The sequence below is a fragment of the Triturus cristatus genome, chromosome 5_2, assembly GCF_964204655.1.
Source record: "Triturus cristatus chromosome 5_2, aTriCri1.1, whole genome shotgun sequence".
Taxonomy (NCBI): domain Eukaryota; kingdom Metazoa; phylum Chordata; class Amphibia; order Caudata; family Salamandridae; genus Triturus; species Triturus cristatus.
In genome coordinates this window covers 1,048,923,385-1,048,940,327 of record NC_140588.1, presented here as the reverse complement: position 1 = coordinate 1,048,940,327, position 16,943 = coordinate 1,048,923,385, and positions in this window count along the sequence as shown.

Sequence of the window (16,943 nt, the reverse complement as noted above, 5' to 3'; positions counted from 1 at the left end):
TGCAGAATTGCAAATACTTGGCTACTGTACATAACAATTTAACCATTCATTAAAATAGTGCTTACCAATCACTATTTATTGAAAAATGAAAAAAGATTATTTCTCCACTCCTGAAGTGACTAATTCATGCATGATCCTATAGCTATGTAAACCAATTAAATATAGGAGACCCTCGATGAAATCACATATTTATCATAAGAAACAAATATGTTAAAGGTTAAAGATTTAAAAACGAGGCACATGAGCAATGTATTCTATTCTCTTACTATGAAGACATTTATCCTTCACAGTCTGTCACTAACCTCTGCATTAAGAAAGGCAGAATGTTGAGGAAGGAGAACTGATGCTGTTTGGCAGTGTCACCCCACCCTCCCTGCGTTTGACTTTAAAATCTTTGTTACCTGACAGAAACCTCTGCAATCCGAGATCTGATCATCTAAAATCTGTTTAATCTTGGGATTATATCTACTATATTATCCCTGGGATAGTAAAATTTGGTAACCAGAGGACCAGGTCTACTGCCCAAAGCTCAGCCTATAAGATATGTTTATCCTAAAGAATTATGTTGGTTGAAATCTACAACATCTGTTTAATTTTATGGATAAAACTGCTGTTCAAAGTGTGCGGGATCTCAGGACCATATGGGATAGCTATGTTCTTTTGCTGGTACACTCTGGGACAGGTTTGGACCTGCGCATTTGAAACTATGGGCCTCATTACGATCTCTGTGAGAGCACCACCGACATTCATCATACAGGTCAGACCACTGGATTACGATGCAGTCGGTGAGACTGCAGCGGGCAGAGGGACCGTCTGCCATCTCCGACAGGCTCAAGGAGCCTTGTGCAGGGTCATTCGGAGTGTAATTTCTACAATAGGAGCAATGCCTGCGGAGGCACTGCCACAGGGAATACGATTTCCCTTTTTCCTCTGCCTTTACATGGCGGTCTGGCTGCCATGTAAAGGTAGACGAAATAGGACTTCATGGGCTTCTACTATGGGGTTGTGGGGCCACATGTGGTGCCCCCCAAAACATCCATGCACTGTGTGCCAGGCACCACATCGCGCCTGGCACACGGTGCATGGATTTTTGAGAACTGCCCTTTTCCACTGCAGCTTGTGCTGCAGCCCTTTTCTTGGGCAGTAGCACAAGCTGCATTGGAGAACAGCAGTTTTTCAATCACCTGCACGGCGGTCGCATTGTAATCGGGCAGGTGGGACCGCCAACATGTAGTTGATCGAACACCTGCCGAGGCGATGGAAGTCGGATGCTTAATTATAAAGAAATTACATCAAAACTCAACCTGTAGTAAATTATGATAATTAAGTTCTCACATCACAATGCCTGCTGCTAGAGCCCGCAGCCTAGGGAAAAGGCAGGTCAGATCCCGAACAGTATTAAAGCAGCTGTTTAAAGAATTAAATATTGCTTTTCTTTCTTCTGCTTAGTTTTTCTAGCTGTAAATTGGCAAAAAAAAGGAGATATGTATAGCAGCATTTTTATTTTTTGCACTCATTAAGTAATTATAGAAATGTAAGAATCTTTCTGCATGTTTCTACAGCACCATTTAAACAAAACAAATTTGAATTAATCTGCTTCTAATTTCTTTTTGCAAAAAAACTTTTTTGATGTGTTTAATTTTGCACTAGAGATTCTATTTTTATTCTTCATGTTTACAAACATGCTCTCTTTTTCATGTGAAAAAGCTACGCACCAAAAGTGTAAGTGGTTTGCCGGAAAGCTGATGGTGTGACCATGTATTATAAGGAATGAAGTACCCCCTGTTGTGCATGATAAGGATATTGGAAGTCACCTCAGAGTTCCATGGCCTTATACACAAACTCAGGCTTCAACCTTATTCCACTATATGATCATGGAACTCCTCTGTGTCTTGCAATATTCTTATAATGTATAGCAGGGAGCTTTTCAGTCCATATATATCAGCACAAACACAGCTCTTCAATTTTAGGCTGAGCCTGTAAGATTGGTGTAATTTAAGAATATGTCTACAGTCCGAACCTGAAAGATCTCGCTAATCTGAAGAAAATTCTGGCCTTAGATTGTGTGGTAAATGTAATTTTTCTTTCCCCTTCTTGCCCTTTCTAAGAAGATTCTGAATGATATTACTTGAAAAGTGACAAGGGGCAAGATGTGCGACCCTTTTTTGCGGCCGTAAACGGGAGATCCTTCCATGGCATGTACAAATGCTATTTTGCGTGTCACTGACTCCCGCTATTAGGAAGGGGCGTCCCTTCCTAATAGCGAGGCACCATGCCATGTACAATTGTTTTGCGACCGCAAAACACTCGTAGTTTACCTCCTACTTCAAGTAGCTGGTAAACCACTCACAAACGGGAAGGGATCCTCAGGGGACCCCTTCCTCTTTGTGAGTATGTGAGAAAATACTTTTAAGAGCAGGCAGTGGTCCCAGAGACCACTGCTTGCCCTTAAAAACATGAAACTGAAAAGTTTAATTTTTCTTTTTTAACTGCATTCCATTTTCCTTTAAGGAAAACGGGCTGCATTTAAAAAAGAAAGACTGCTTTATTTAAAAGCCGTACCAGACATGGTGGTCTGTTGACCCGAGCAGGCCACCATCCCTGAGAGTGCTAGCCATTCCTAATGGGGACACAAATTACGACAGCCTCATTAATATTCATGAGGCATGCAATTTGCGACCCCATTAGGAATCGCTAACAGAGACACTGTTATACATTCCAATTTGCAAGTAAAAGCAAATACGTGAAACAAGTAAAAAGTGATGCCAGATGTACATTTAGTGACAGGAGACCACATCCACCTGCATACACTGATTATTTTAATTGACTGTAAACCTTTAGAGCAAGTTAGCCAGTTGTTATTGAACTTAACAAAACTTTTTACTGTTGGTTCCCAATTTTTTAAACATTTCTTGAGGGTTTGGGGATCCCACAATACCCCTGAGCACAACATGATAATAATGGGAAACTAGTCGAAGGCCACATCCGAGCTGCATGTCACATTAAATGTGTTTTGGGTAATTTATTGAAACATTGCACTATTGGACCTCAATTTTTTAAAAAGAGTTCTCTCCCAGATCTGATGGACAAGAGCAGGTAGGATTGCTCCTGCAGGGCAATTGTGACCGGCAGTTTACATTACACCTCTCGGAAGGTAAGCCAGCTGCCACTGCAATTTGGTCATCCTATCCTCCCTTATGCCTCAGCTGCTCAGGTCTAGTTGTGATGTGAAGTTAAGTGTTGCAGGATTTTTCCGAGTGTCTCTAATGATGTACTGTTCACTGGACCCATGCTCTCCTCTTCAACAGCTCTCAGAATTACCTTCTAATGCGGAACGGAAAGCGAGACATCCGAGGACTTCAGGTTGACCCCATTTTTGGCAGACAATGTTTGAAGTGATACAAATGAATCACTAGAGCCCAGATTTACAACACAGACTCGACTCAAAACCTTTTTGGGGATTTACAAACTAACAAAAATTAGTATTAGCACTCGTTTGTAAGAAAAAGTAAGACAAACCAGCGCAAAGTGCAACTTTGAGTTACTCTGTGTTAAGGAGTCATTCCATGGCTGGTACTTGGGCGTTCCCATGTAATCAAACAGGGCTTTTAAAGGAAACTCCTATCTACTAACATTACTAGACAGGGTTTTGCACCAAAAATGAACACCACTTGAAAGCAAGCATTTAAAAAGAGAAATGCTTTGATTTCTCCTACCTTTTCCCACTTTGCATGTGCGCCGTACTGTACAGCACACATTCAAAGTGTGAAAAATGTTAAGGTTAGTCTAAACTTAGCACAATACTTGTGCTAGGCCCACCAGACACCTTTGCACCATGCTGCAAATTTGTGTGCGCTGCTCTTGGTATCCTGATTGTGCGCCAGCGCTAGAAAGAGCAAGATAGTTCCATATCTCTATAGATATGTCACTTTTCTGCTCTCTCCCTGTCACGCAACGCAGTGCAGGAACTTTTATTACAGCGCTGCATTGCATGACAGGTTTGTACATCTGGGTCCAAGGTTCTAATTCCTCTTATCAATAAATTAAAAACCCAATCCGGAAATGTCTTCCTCCATGCACTAAGAAAAATCAAACATCAGCTGACTCGCAACCAATTGAAAACTGCAGCCAATGCACTAATGGACTACTGTATGGATGACGGCAATGAAGTTCTCTAAGGCGGGTACCACAGGCCTCCCTCTTTCCCATCAAGGCATTCTGCTATGACACGGGCCAGCTGTGATCTTGTTGAAGGGGAAATTGGAGCACACTTCCCTGGTGCTAAGCATTCATTTATGTGATTTTTAAAGCACATGGCTACCTAAAAAAGGTTTCCTAGCACTGGCATCCTCACTAAACCAAATTGGCATTTCCGAGAGCAAAGGGTAACTGTTAAAGAAGAGGTGGAAACATCCATGTTTTGAGCAATTTGTGAAAAGCTCTAAGCGATTTGCAGACTCTCAATGTTCATAGCAAGGTGTCCCACTAAGTTGGTCCCAAATACGCAAATGCCCACCCTCCTTGATCCTGGGAACCACTGCCAGCTCCTGGTGGCTAGAGGGGAGAGAGCATTTAGGTGTATATCAAGACACCAAAGGTCTCAGATACACGAGCCCTGTGTTGCCAAGATAGGTCAAATGCAATTGTCAGTCAGTTGCGTGACTCACGGGGCCATTCACCTTAGCACACTTTCCTACCTCGCTTGTATTCTTACCATATCTGATGGTCGGAGAGGGTGTTGGTGTAAGGACTCAACTCCCGCAAAAACCTGACTTCAACAGTTAACTGGCTTCCGAGCAATCATTTGCTGGTGCCGTGAGCAGTCTCTTGAACCCCCTTTCATTGTAACTCAGGACCCAACCCCAGGAAGCCACTGAAAATTCACCTGTCTTTAAAACTCCCGTTTGATCTGTGTTACTCTGCCTGATGTCTCTGTCCTAATGCTACATCCCATTAGAGTAAACGTCCTACTCTGGTGTTATTCACTGGATATTTGCAAAGTGAACTGTTTCCATTAGGATATAGCAGCTCTAGACGAAATCAGAAATTAAATTAAAAATTAAATGAGTGACACCTTATCTTACATCCATATTCTGTCAAAGACTTTATGGATCTCTATCAGTAAAATTCCAATCAAGCGTAAGGAGAAAGCAAGACAAACATAATTCGAGCGAAAGTACACAACTTTTCCTTCATAAATCAACAATCTGAAAAATGCGGAATAAGTCAAAACAACTCCTGACACAAGTTTAAGTCTCAATATACCCCATCAGAGAAATAAAGGGGCCTGATTAACAAAGACAAATATACAGGTGTATATTTACTCATGTGTATATTTACTTCTACATCTAGGCGTAACTCTACAGGTTTTTGCAGTTGGCTATTTCCGAGTGTAGAGCTTCACCCATGTGTAGACTTACAGCAATCAATCCCCTCAAATCAGGCGGTGGAGCCTCCTACAGTAGAATTGATGAGAATAACATTAGTATTAGTAGCTTTGTACATGTAGGTGGAGATCTCTGCCACCGTGTTGGAGAGTGTCCTATGGGAAAGTATAGGGAAGAATATTAAAGTGTCTTATTCTTCTAAAATAAATATAAAAATATTTTAGTTCATATTATAAAAGTAAATTTATCTAGACTATGTAATATTATCACAATAAAATCTTACATTACATTAACTCATCATTTAAATGTGTATTAAATACATTAAAACATTTAGGTGCCGATTCTGATCCGGTAAAAAGGCCCTACGAATCGTCGTACGGAGCGGTTTCTCCGCACGACTCGTACCCGGTAAACTGTCCGTACAACCCAGGAAGTACGATTCGTACAGAACGCCGATTTCCGTACGAATCGTACAAAAGACCGTACGGGTAAAAAAACCATACAAATAATCTCCGGAACAGCCTGTACGTGCCGTCCGTACAGATGTAAGCAGCGTTTTACGGCCCAGCAAGTACGATCCGTACCTACGGCACTCCGTACGGCTCTATTTTTACGGGAGCCAAAAACAGCCGGAAAAGCTGATTCCCCAGGGGTACGAGTCGTACAGGCCCCCCGTATGTACGCACCGTACCCCCCCGTATGTACGCACCATACCCCCACCCCGTATGTACGCACCGTACCCTCACCCCCGTACATGCGGGGGGTGGGGGTACGGTGCGTACATACGGGGGTGGGGGTATGGTGCGTACATACGGGGGGTACGGTGCGTACATATGGGGGGGGGGTCTGTACGACTCGTTCCCCGGGAACAACTTTTCCCGGGCTACGAGTCGGACAAACTTTGCTTCGTAGCGGGTAGAGTCATTCCCCGTGTACGGGCCATTTTCCGTACGATTCGTAAATCCGATAGCCGGTCCGGATCGTACTTGCACGCTGGGACTGTCATTTTACGAATCGTACGGAAAAGTGTCCGGGTACGTCTCGTACAACTTTTCCCGCTACGATTCGTACGGAGCGGGCCGATCCGTACGTACTTTTTCCCATACGAATCGTACTTCACGGGTCGGACGTGACTTGTACGGTTCGTATGGAAAAAAATACGGATTTGAGTCGTACGGAAATAATTTTTACCGGATCGGAATGGGCACCTTAATATGTAAAAATTATTTTTAGGAGTTATATATTGAATTAATAATTATTTTTGAATTTGTAATACAATTTTAACATTTAATTTGTTTTATATGAAGTATATTATTTAGTTGTTTAAATTAAGTGTAATGTTACATTTTAAAATAATAAAATAACTAAAAAATAATTATATATAATGGATATATATTTTAAGATATAGAAAGAGATAGATAGATAGATAGATAGACAGACAGACAGACAGACAGACAGACAGACAGATAGATAGATAGATAGATAGATAGATAGATAGATAGATAGATAGATAGATAGATAGATAGATAGATAGATAGATAGATAGATAGATAGATAGATAGATAGATAGATAGATAGATAGATAGAGACATAGATAGTCTTTGTTATGTGAAAATATTGTTGTCATGAGTTGTGCCTACAGCAATGGCCCTTAAGTGGATCTAAAATGAGAAATGATAAGTAACACTTCATAAAAGCAGGAAAAACTAATCCAACGGGGTCATGGATAATAGTAAGAAAGACAAGAAAATGAAAGAGGAAAGGAACTTTCCAACCCTCAAGAACAAAATTTTGAGTCAAACAATAGTTCAAAAGAAAGCAATTGAGGGAAGCAGCTAGCCATAGGCATAGTGAAGCACCCTCCATACCAGCCACAGGGGTACTGCCTCTGGACAGATTAAGTGGTCCTTCTGGCTCTTCTTAACTTTGTTTTTTAACTTGCAGGTCATTAATCAGAAGCAGAAGCTTACAAAGGACACAGTAAGTCAGAGACACCATGCCACAGCTGTGCAGGGAGGTTGGTGGCAGAGGTTGGCAAGGATAAACATAGAGAAACAGCAATCAGAAAAAATGCTAAGCAAAAAAATAGGTGAGTGTGAAAGAAGGAAAAAAGAAAAATAGAAAGGAAGACAGAATTAAAAAAGAAAGCATGGTTAAATGAAGGTTTGAATGAACAAATGAAGAATGTAAAAGAAGGACAGCAAAATGGAAAGTAGAAAAGAGAAGGAATGAAAGGAAGTAGGAATCTTTCATCGTCAGAACAATTCCAGTGGACCTAGAAAGGATCAGGAATGCTTGGTTCTCTCACTCACGTACTGCCATATGTTTAAAAGTGGGGGTATTTTATTTTTCTGGTTACTTCCTTGTAGATAGTCATAACTTCCAGTCACATTACAAAGGCATGACCATATGCCATTTGGAAACCAAAGCCACCCAAGAGTAACTTCAGAGGAAAAGACTTCTCGCATAGAACTCACGAACGTAATAGATATTCGGGGAGGTGACTGTTTCTGCAAGCAATCACCACAGCTATGTTTCCCATTCAAGTATGCGTAGTCGCTTCAGTTTTCTTAGGTTAGAATTCCAGATTATGCCTGCTTCCACCTTGTCTCATAACCACACCTAGTTTCTTGTGTCTCAAGGCCTCCCAGGAATGATGTCTTCCACTGCTGGAGACATTTGTGATGACGATGGTCCATTTATCTCCTATTAACTCTGCCATCCTCCTGGCTTTCTATTTTTGGCTTTTGCCTTTTTGTTCTCACTAGGCAAACCAAAATGCTTGGCTTCTCCTTAGCGTCGAACGTCTAGGCCTTGATGATGGAACTTAAGGGATCTGAAAGTGTTGACCCCTGGTAGACCATTCGAGATGAAGGAAAGGGGGGCCTGCATCTTTGTTAGTTACTTAGTCATCTACTAGTACGGATGTTGATAGAGCGAATCACAAAGGTGTTCAAGTGTGTCTAGACTTACTCCTGCTCCTGTGACTTAGTATGCTTCAGTGGGGTCTCCACCTTCACAGGTTCGCTTTCCTCTTAGCATTTCAGCTATTCATTTGGTCCTTATGCTTGGGACCACCAGTTACCTCTCACCCTGCTTCAGGGTGGGCAGGGATGGCATAATTATTGCGAATTTTTACTGCAGGCGTTGTAGAAAGCTGATCACTTGAGGGCACCGTGGCAGGGACAGAGGCTGTCCACCTTCTTCCTCTAGGGATAGGCATCCTTGGTGGAGTTTGTATGAAGTAACCAGAAGCGCTGATGTAGAGCTTCACGGAATACAGTAGTTTGTTTTAGGGACATAGGCATGCGTAAGTGCACGGATGGATGAGTAGGGCAGATGTAGCTGTACACCAGACCTCCAGGTCCTTCCTGGGTCTGCACATGACCAGCTGCTTCTGGGTGCATGCCAAAGCCTGGACTGGAGCTCCTCTAAGGCTCCCTCCTCTGCATAAGGACTCAAGACTTTGACATTGCACCACCTCTTCAGCTTCTCAACGTCGAGGGGCAGTGTCCTAATGTTGCTATCACTGCTAGGTTGGGGGTTGGCATCTCCACACCAAGAGATCGACCCCGCCCTCAGAGGAAAGCACAAGCTGCTTCCTACACCACACACTCACACAGCTCATGGGAACGAGCGCATGTGGCGGCTACCTCCGCAGCGCCTTTCACAACTATCATTACAGCAGGATAGTCCATCTCCTCCAGCACACAGGGATCTCACCTGTCTCTGCAGGAGCACTACTTATCTGCTCATTATTACAATACTATATCTCTCCAAGAGATACTCACCTTGTAACACAACTTTTCACCTCTGTAAGCTTGAATTACTACACACTTTCCCCTGGCCTAAATTTGTGCATGACCTTTTGGTAGCCATTGGCCATCCTGAGTTTATTTATCACCCTGAACTCTTTACTAGCATCCAAAGGAAGGCTTTTAAATTGAAATGTCTATCGCTACTCGAGGACCTGCGGCTATCTACAGAGATAATGAAACCTTCGGCCCGGAAGAACCAGTTAATTCTTATCAGTTATGACATACAACCTTATCTAGTTAACGTATAGAATTCATGCCATAGATTGGTGCTGATTCAGTTCCGGCTGGACATTTTCCATCACCTAACCAGCTTCTTCATCATTAATAACTGGTCGCATGATCCTGTTATACCCACCCGATAAGGTTCCCAGGCAGAGCACCATTCACATTCTCTTCTTCTGTACATTGTCCTAAGAGTTGAGAAAACGTTGTATTAAGCTACTGTTAAAACAACTTGGATTTGTGCAATGTTGTTCAGCTTTTATGTATTTTCAATTGCTTCCGAGTTTGTATATATGTGCTGTAGTGTTGCGATTTTTATTGGCTGTTATAAGATGTAGGAAGCAGCTGTAGAAATGTTATTGATCACAAGGGGATGCCTCTGCTTGTTTTTATTCATGTGTTTTATTTATCTTTTTAACCATTTCTTTTAATTGATTTTAAATTGAGCTATTGTTATATTTTTGTAGCTTTTATGATTCACTATGTGATTTCGAATAAAGCTTATTTGATTGATTGATTGATTGATTGATTGATTGATTGATACTACACACAAAGTTACAACCACGAAGTAGACCACACTGAACCAAACTTTCTGGCGTGTGGCCTGTGGTTCTGTATTTCAAACCGTATCTCTTCTAAATGCATCCTCAGCCAAAATAATTCCTCCAGATAACTGTGAGGCTGGATTTGCATTGCACAGAAGCCAAATTGAACCTGTATTCCTTTCATATTGAAGCCTGATCAATGATATATCATTCAGAGAAAAGAGCCTTGAGGATTGTGCAGCAGCTGAACAACAGATTATTCCTAAGTAACGTCTTAGTCCTCAACAAAATGCTTTCTGTCTGGTTGTGGTATCTAGAAGCCACAATCCGGATGGTGGATGATTCCAGGTGTGCGATGCATTGAGTAGTGCCTGCTCCTATTCTGATTTCTATCACAGGCCTTGACCGAGCAGACCCTGAGGCACTGATAGCTAGTCCGTATGCAGGGGTAAGGTCCAGGAGAAGCCCTCCGCACTCTCACACAGGTCATCAAGATTGGGGAAACCAGGTCTTGCCCTTTGCTCTTCCAGTGCTGTGCCCTGCAGGGGATCATAATGCTTTTCTGAAGCCCCTGTTTTTGGGCACAGTCATGCCCATCTACGAGTACATGGATAACATGCTGCTCTAAATATGAAGCAACTTCTGGGGGCGAAAAGCCATTGCCAAATTGAAGCTGTAAATGCTGCTCAGGAAAACCTTGTCTTCAATTGATCAGTAGTAGTAGCCTTTAAGAAGTGCAGGCATGTATGCATTCAGTTGTAAGTAATGACTGTAAACATTGTACATGTATGATGAGCTTTCCGCAGTAGACATTTTAAGGATAGGGGTGGTACATATGTGTTTTTAGGGGATGAACAAGGGAAATCACTGGAAATCTGGTGAGCATTCAAAATATTCTCAATTGTATTCACCCCTTTCACACTCTTACATTTCTTCTGAAAAAAGAGTTGGCCTAAGTGTGCAAATAGAGTCATAAAAAGTACCCTCACCCTCCATATAGTACCATTCTTCAATCATGGTCATTTAGAATGGATCCCACTGACTCCAGTACTCAAACACAAACACGCACATACACACACTCTCTCACTCTCTCTCACACCTACCACCATTCATGTGTCCCACACACTCACTAAACACACGCTTTAAATAAACACAGGATGTCAACCCTAGTCCTGGCCTCACTTAATAGTTAAACTTTACATGAGAGGGCTCAGTAAACACTTCTCTGACTGATATAGAAATAAGGTTGTGGTCACACTTAACACATGCTATCCTGCCAACACCGCTTTACGTGATGCACCAATGAAAGGGACAGTAGTCTGGTGTCTTCTATGGAGGCCCACTTGGTGATACTCCAGGTCATAGGACAGGTCTTGGACCTTCAATTGTCTGGGACAGGCCTCAGCCTCCCCGCTCAAGCTAGAATAGTGTGACAGCCGGGCCAAAAGAAAAGTCAGGATACCATTTTCCCAAGCAGTCGGGGATTAAGGGCAGGTGAAGTCCCCCCATATACCACACAGGGGACAATCCCATCTCAAAAGTAAATATTTTGAGTGATGTATATACCTGACAGAACACATTTTCAGTATTTTATAAGGATATATGCAACACAAATTACTGCAAAAGTTTAAAAAATGGTATAAAATGTGCTCGTCTCTAGTTTGTATGGCTATAATGTGTTTGTGTAGCGGGCACCATGCAATTGTAAAGTGGTCCTTTCAAGAGATGCTGGATCCAGAAGGTGGGCAAGGGGAGCTCAATATTAGGGAGGAGAAATGGGGGCAATGTAAGTGTTTATTTATTTGGGTCACATCCACATACATCCATATCCCCTTTCCCAGGGAACAGTTACCGAGTGTTCAGCTTACACACCGGAGGACTGTACAGCTTTTATACATAATTTCCCTACTTTTTACTCTATGCAGTTCCCTGGAGAATTATATGGTTGACATAATTGTGCATGTTTATTTATACCACTTCCATTTATTTCTTCACTGTAGTGTGTGATGAAAAACCCATTTGCATGAACAAGAATGTTCCTTAAAAGTAGAATGAAATTGCTCCAGAGACAAAGGAATTTTAATTGAAAGTGAAAGGTTGGAAAGAAGAGTGAAGTAAAAATAAATATTCATCATGTACATGAAAAGCAAGAATACGGATCTAATGAAAGCAAAGCATTTCAACTGTGAAACGCGGTGAGTTTCAGACCCTTCTTGCAACTGTACAGGTCGTTTTGTATAGTTCTTGAGGGTGATGATGAAAATAGATCACTTCTGACCCTGTCCTTGGACAATTTTGGATCAGAGTGGTCCTAAATCTGCACAAATTTCGCAAAGTGATTTGTGGCAGAAATAAAAAAAAAAAAAACCTGAACAAGCACAGCTGTGTATTAAAAAGCCAGGGCCTCATTTACGAGAGTGCAGACCCATATCTATGAAGCCGCGAAAAACCACTTTGCATGGCTTTTCATGGCCTCGTAGATATGGTAGCACTCAACACAGCGGAAGTCGCTGCATTGCCTTACACTGTGTTAGAGAGGCGTTTCATGGGCATTGCGGTGGGTGTCCCCATGCAACACCCATGGGTTTTGACACATTCCCAGATTTACAAAGATCTGTAAATCTGGAAAAGCGTCAAAACTGCACGCCTTACCAGGGCAGGAATAACAAGGAGAAATATCTTTAATTCTCTTTGTGTTTTCTTCTTTCCATGGATTATTTGTGTGCAGGAAGGTGCCCCTTCCTGCACAAAAATTATCCTGCCAACAATGCAAACACCATGATGCAAGGGTGCCTGCGTTGGCGCAAGGGAGCCAAAATGGCACCAGAGCAGAGGGAAAGGACAAGAATGCACCGTATGTCATAAATATGGCACATTTCTGCCCTTTCCTTTTGACGCAGTGCAGCTCAGCAAAGTAACTTGCTGCACTGCCCTGCGTCAAAAACTCACAAATGAAACCCGGTTTATTTAAATAAAACAGACCGTCAAACATATTCATATCGGACAATGCATAGGTTCCATCATACAAGCACATGTACCTTAATAAACTGAAACCACTGGGACATCAATAGGAAATACTATAAACAAGGGTCATGAAAGGAATATAAAAAAGTGTTATCATTGGTGTCCCAACTCCTCTCTGTCATACATCACCAGAATCTCAGTTTTAAAAAAAAATAACAAGCCACCAAACATTCCATTATAACAAATACAAACAAATCCTCACTTCTTTGCATTTGCACAGATCATCTGCTTTGAAATGCTACTAATATGGCATCATTTCAAAAAAGCAATTAAGTTGATAGGAAACCCTTCCCACTGCCACTTGTACAAACCTTCCCATCCTGTTAGGGGCTATGACCCCGAAAACAAACACTCCTGGCTAGGGCTCTGGAGTTGCACCCTGAAACTTTCAAGCATATGTAAAGAGCTAGGTGTGCATAACCTCCAGAAGTCATACCAAAAATGCTTATGATACGAAAAAACCCCTCCCTTCAGCACCCAACACTTGTAGGGTACTACTCGAGAGACTAGAAAATCTCAAGAAAAAAACAAATTCGTACTGACCTGCATGCTCACATGCTCACTGAGTATTTATAATCCAACACTATACCTCTACAAATACGTACCTCTACAAATACGTAACGTCCCTGCTATTTTTACCCAGGACCCCAAGTTTCGCACTGGTTTTAGTCATCTGGCCAAAACTTGTTCCAGGCAATGGATGTTCCTTGGTATTGACACGGTGATAAAACACAGTAAGAAAGAATTGGAAGAGATAGCAGAGCTAGAAAACCTTATCCTAGCAGACGCTACCATCACTGACGCTAAGGGGGTCCTAGACAGAGTAAGCGCCACTATCGCATCCTTCCATACCTTCGAACAAAACAAAAAAGTAAACAAAATTCAGAAGGACATTAAGAACTACAATAAAGACCAGATGTATCCATATTTACTCGACGCATTGTACAACACACCCTACCAGCCACCTAGAAACAAAAACTGGGGCAGGTACCGCAACAATCAGCTTATAACTTTCTCTGACTCCTCCAACACATCCATCGAGGACTCAGACGGTGGTGAGGGCACAAGTTCAGGCCCACATAGGCATCCTCAACCACCACCACTCCTCCCTAATGTTTTTTTAGGAGGGGGCCGCGGACGTGGCCGCAGAAAACAAAACTACCAAAGCCAATACGCACGCGAGAGTCAGACCCGCCACAAATTCTATCAATGGGGGCCCCAACAATAAGAAGCAGAACACTGCCTGACACTATGACACTCTTACCAATGGATACTTCCATCCCTTCCAATTCTAACAATGAGAACATGATTCCACCCACCATCCCCAGGCCATCCATTGCCTCCCACGTAGGTCTACCCGAACCACCTAGGAACAATGTGGCTTCACAACCTGTACCACCTTCTACACTCCAGACTTCACCTCCCCCCATCCTGACCATACCCATCTTCAATCTTTCTACCCATCTTCTATCCTCTGACGAAATCTCCATACTCAGTAAGGGCCTATCCTTCGTCCCCACCGCACGTAGTAATTTTTTCAAGCTTCAGGAACACTTACTCCTGTTTTTCAGACATATCTGTCTGAAACAATTCTTCTCCGATAAACCTAAAACCAATGTGCCCTTTGAAAGACAATTCAGACCGGCCTCCACCTTCTTGCCACCCACTTCAATGATGCCGCCAGAAATTTTAACCTTTGAGAAACTTGTACTACACGAATTAAAAGAACTCCAACACCAATCCGAATTTGTACCCTACAATTTGCCACTCACCCAAAAAATTGCCATAAACAATTTGAGTAGCAACAAGAATATAGTCATCAAACCCGCCGATAAGGGCAGGGGTATAGTTGGAATGGATCATGACAAATATGACCGTGAGATTCTTCGCCAGCTCAACAATACTACACACTACCGCAAGTTGACTTCAGACCCACTTACCACTATTCAACAGAAAATATCCACAATCACCTCTAAGGCTCTTCACAGTGGCATCATCAGTAAAAAAGAACATGCTTTCCTCAATAACCCACGCCCCAGAACCCCAGTGATCTATACCTTGCCCAAAATACATAAAAATCCATCCACATCACCCGGGCCGACCTATAGTTTCTGGTTGCTGTTCCATCTTGGAACCATTGGATAAATACATTGACGCCATCCTGAAATAATTTGTTCCACTCGCCAATACCTTTGTCAAAGACAGCGCCCACTTGATCAATATCATTGAGGATCTTCCATTCAACACCGATACCGACCTCATGGTCAGCCTCGATATTGAATCATTGTATACCAACATCCCCCAGACAGAGGGCCTGGCAGTGATTGAACATCTATTGAATACACAATTGAGACCCATGCATATCCCAACTGAGGTCATATTTCAACTTCTTAACATTGCATTGACCAACCACTACTTCCTGTACAAAGACACGTACTACCTCCAGATTAAAGGAGTCTCGATGGGTGCTTGTTGAGACTCGAATTTTGCTGTCCTCTATGTCCACCACTTGGAGTCTACACTTATCTTGTCATCCCAAAACCCATTCTTGAATAACATTACACTATGGCGTCGATACATAGACAACATCCTCCTCCTATGGCAAGGACAACAAGAAGACCTTTCCTCCTTTGTCACCTGGCTCAATAACAACCAACCGCACCTTACATTTACCTCCGACATCAGAAAAAATTACCTTCCCTTCCTCGATCTCACATTACACGCAGAAGATGGTACCATTGGTACGGCCCTGTACCGAAAACCCACTGAACGGAATACCTTGCTGCTTTATTCAAGGTACCATCCACGCGGCCTGCGTGACGGCCTACCATATGGGCAATTCCTGCGCATACGGCGGAATTGTAAATGGCACAAGGATTATTTCCGCGAGGCAGCCATCCTCTCCGAAAAATTAACTAGTAGAGGCTACCCAAAACACCTAGTTAAAAGGGCGCTCAAACGTGCATGGTACAGTCATAGAGAGATAATCTTGCCACCATCTACCAAACGCCAAAACACACGTATTCCTTTTGTCTCAACCTACAGTCCCTGTAGCAACAAGGTTGGCAAAATAATCACGAAAAATTGGACATTGCTCCATACCTTCGCACATTTTTCAGAACCCCCTTTACTTTCCTACAAAAGAGGAAACAACCTCTCGGACAAACTGGTCCATGCCATTCCATGGCCATCTAAAGAAAAGAATGACCAATCAGTAACATCATTGTGGGGCCTTCCACCCATCATAGGCCATTTTAGATGCCAGAATTGCAATGTTTGTGACTTTACCAGTAACACAAAGGTATTTGTCACCACGGAACGTACCTACCAACTCAAACAATTTTCCAACTGCCGCACCAATAATGTTATCCATGCGATCCGTTGCCCTTGCAATTTACTTTATATCGGCCGGACCACACAGATGGTGAAACAACGCATCTCCCAACACAAGAGTCGCATTAGATGCAATGTCACTACTGCACCACTGATAACACACTACAAAGAAAACAATCACTCAAAAACAGATATGACATGGCAGGACATAGACCGTCCACTACTACCCATCCGTGGCGGTAACCTCCAACTCTTACTGAGCAAATGTGAGTGTAGATGGATCACACGGTCTAACTCTGTAGCCCAAGGCCTGAATTCACTTGATGAATGGAACACAGTGATCACTACAACATAGGACCTCCAGTCTTACATTCACCGTGCAATAGTCTTTTCCTTGATTCCTATTCTGTATATACATTCTTTATGAGTTGAAGTTTAATGCGTAAACATTTTTTCCATATTGTGCTTTATTCATACTGTATTTTTAACTCTTACATTGGTAATGTAACACTTGTCATTACATTTTGACCGCAAGACACAAGCCCAGAGTTCGCACAATATTTGTTCCCGCTGTTTTAGTAATTTGTTTATTTATCCTGATTTCACTTAATCTC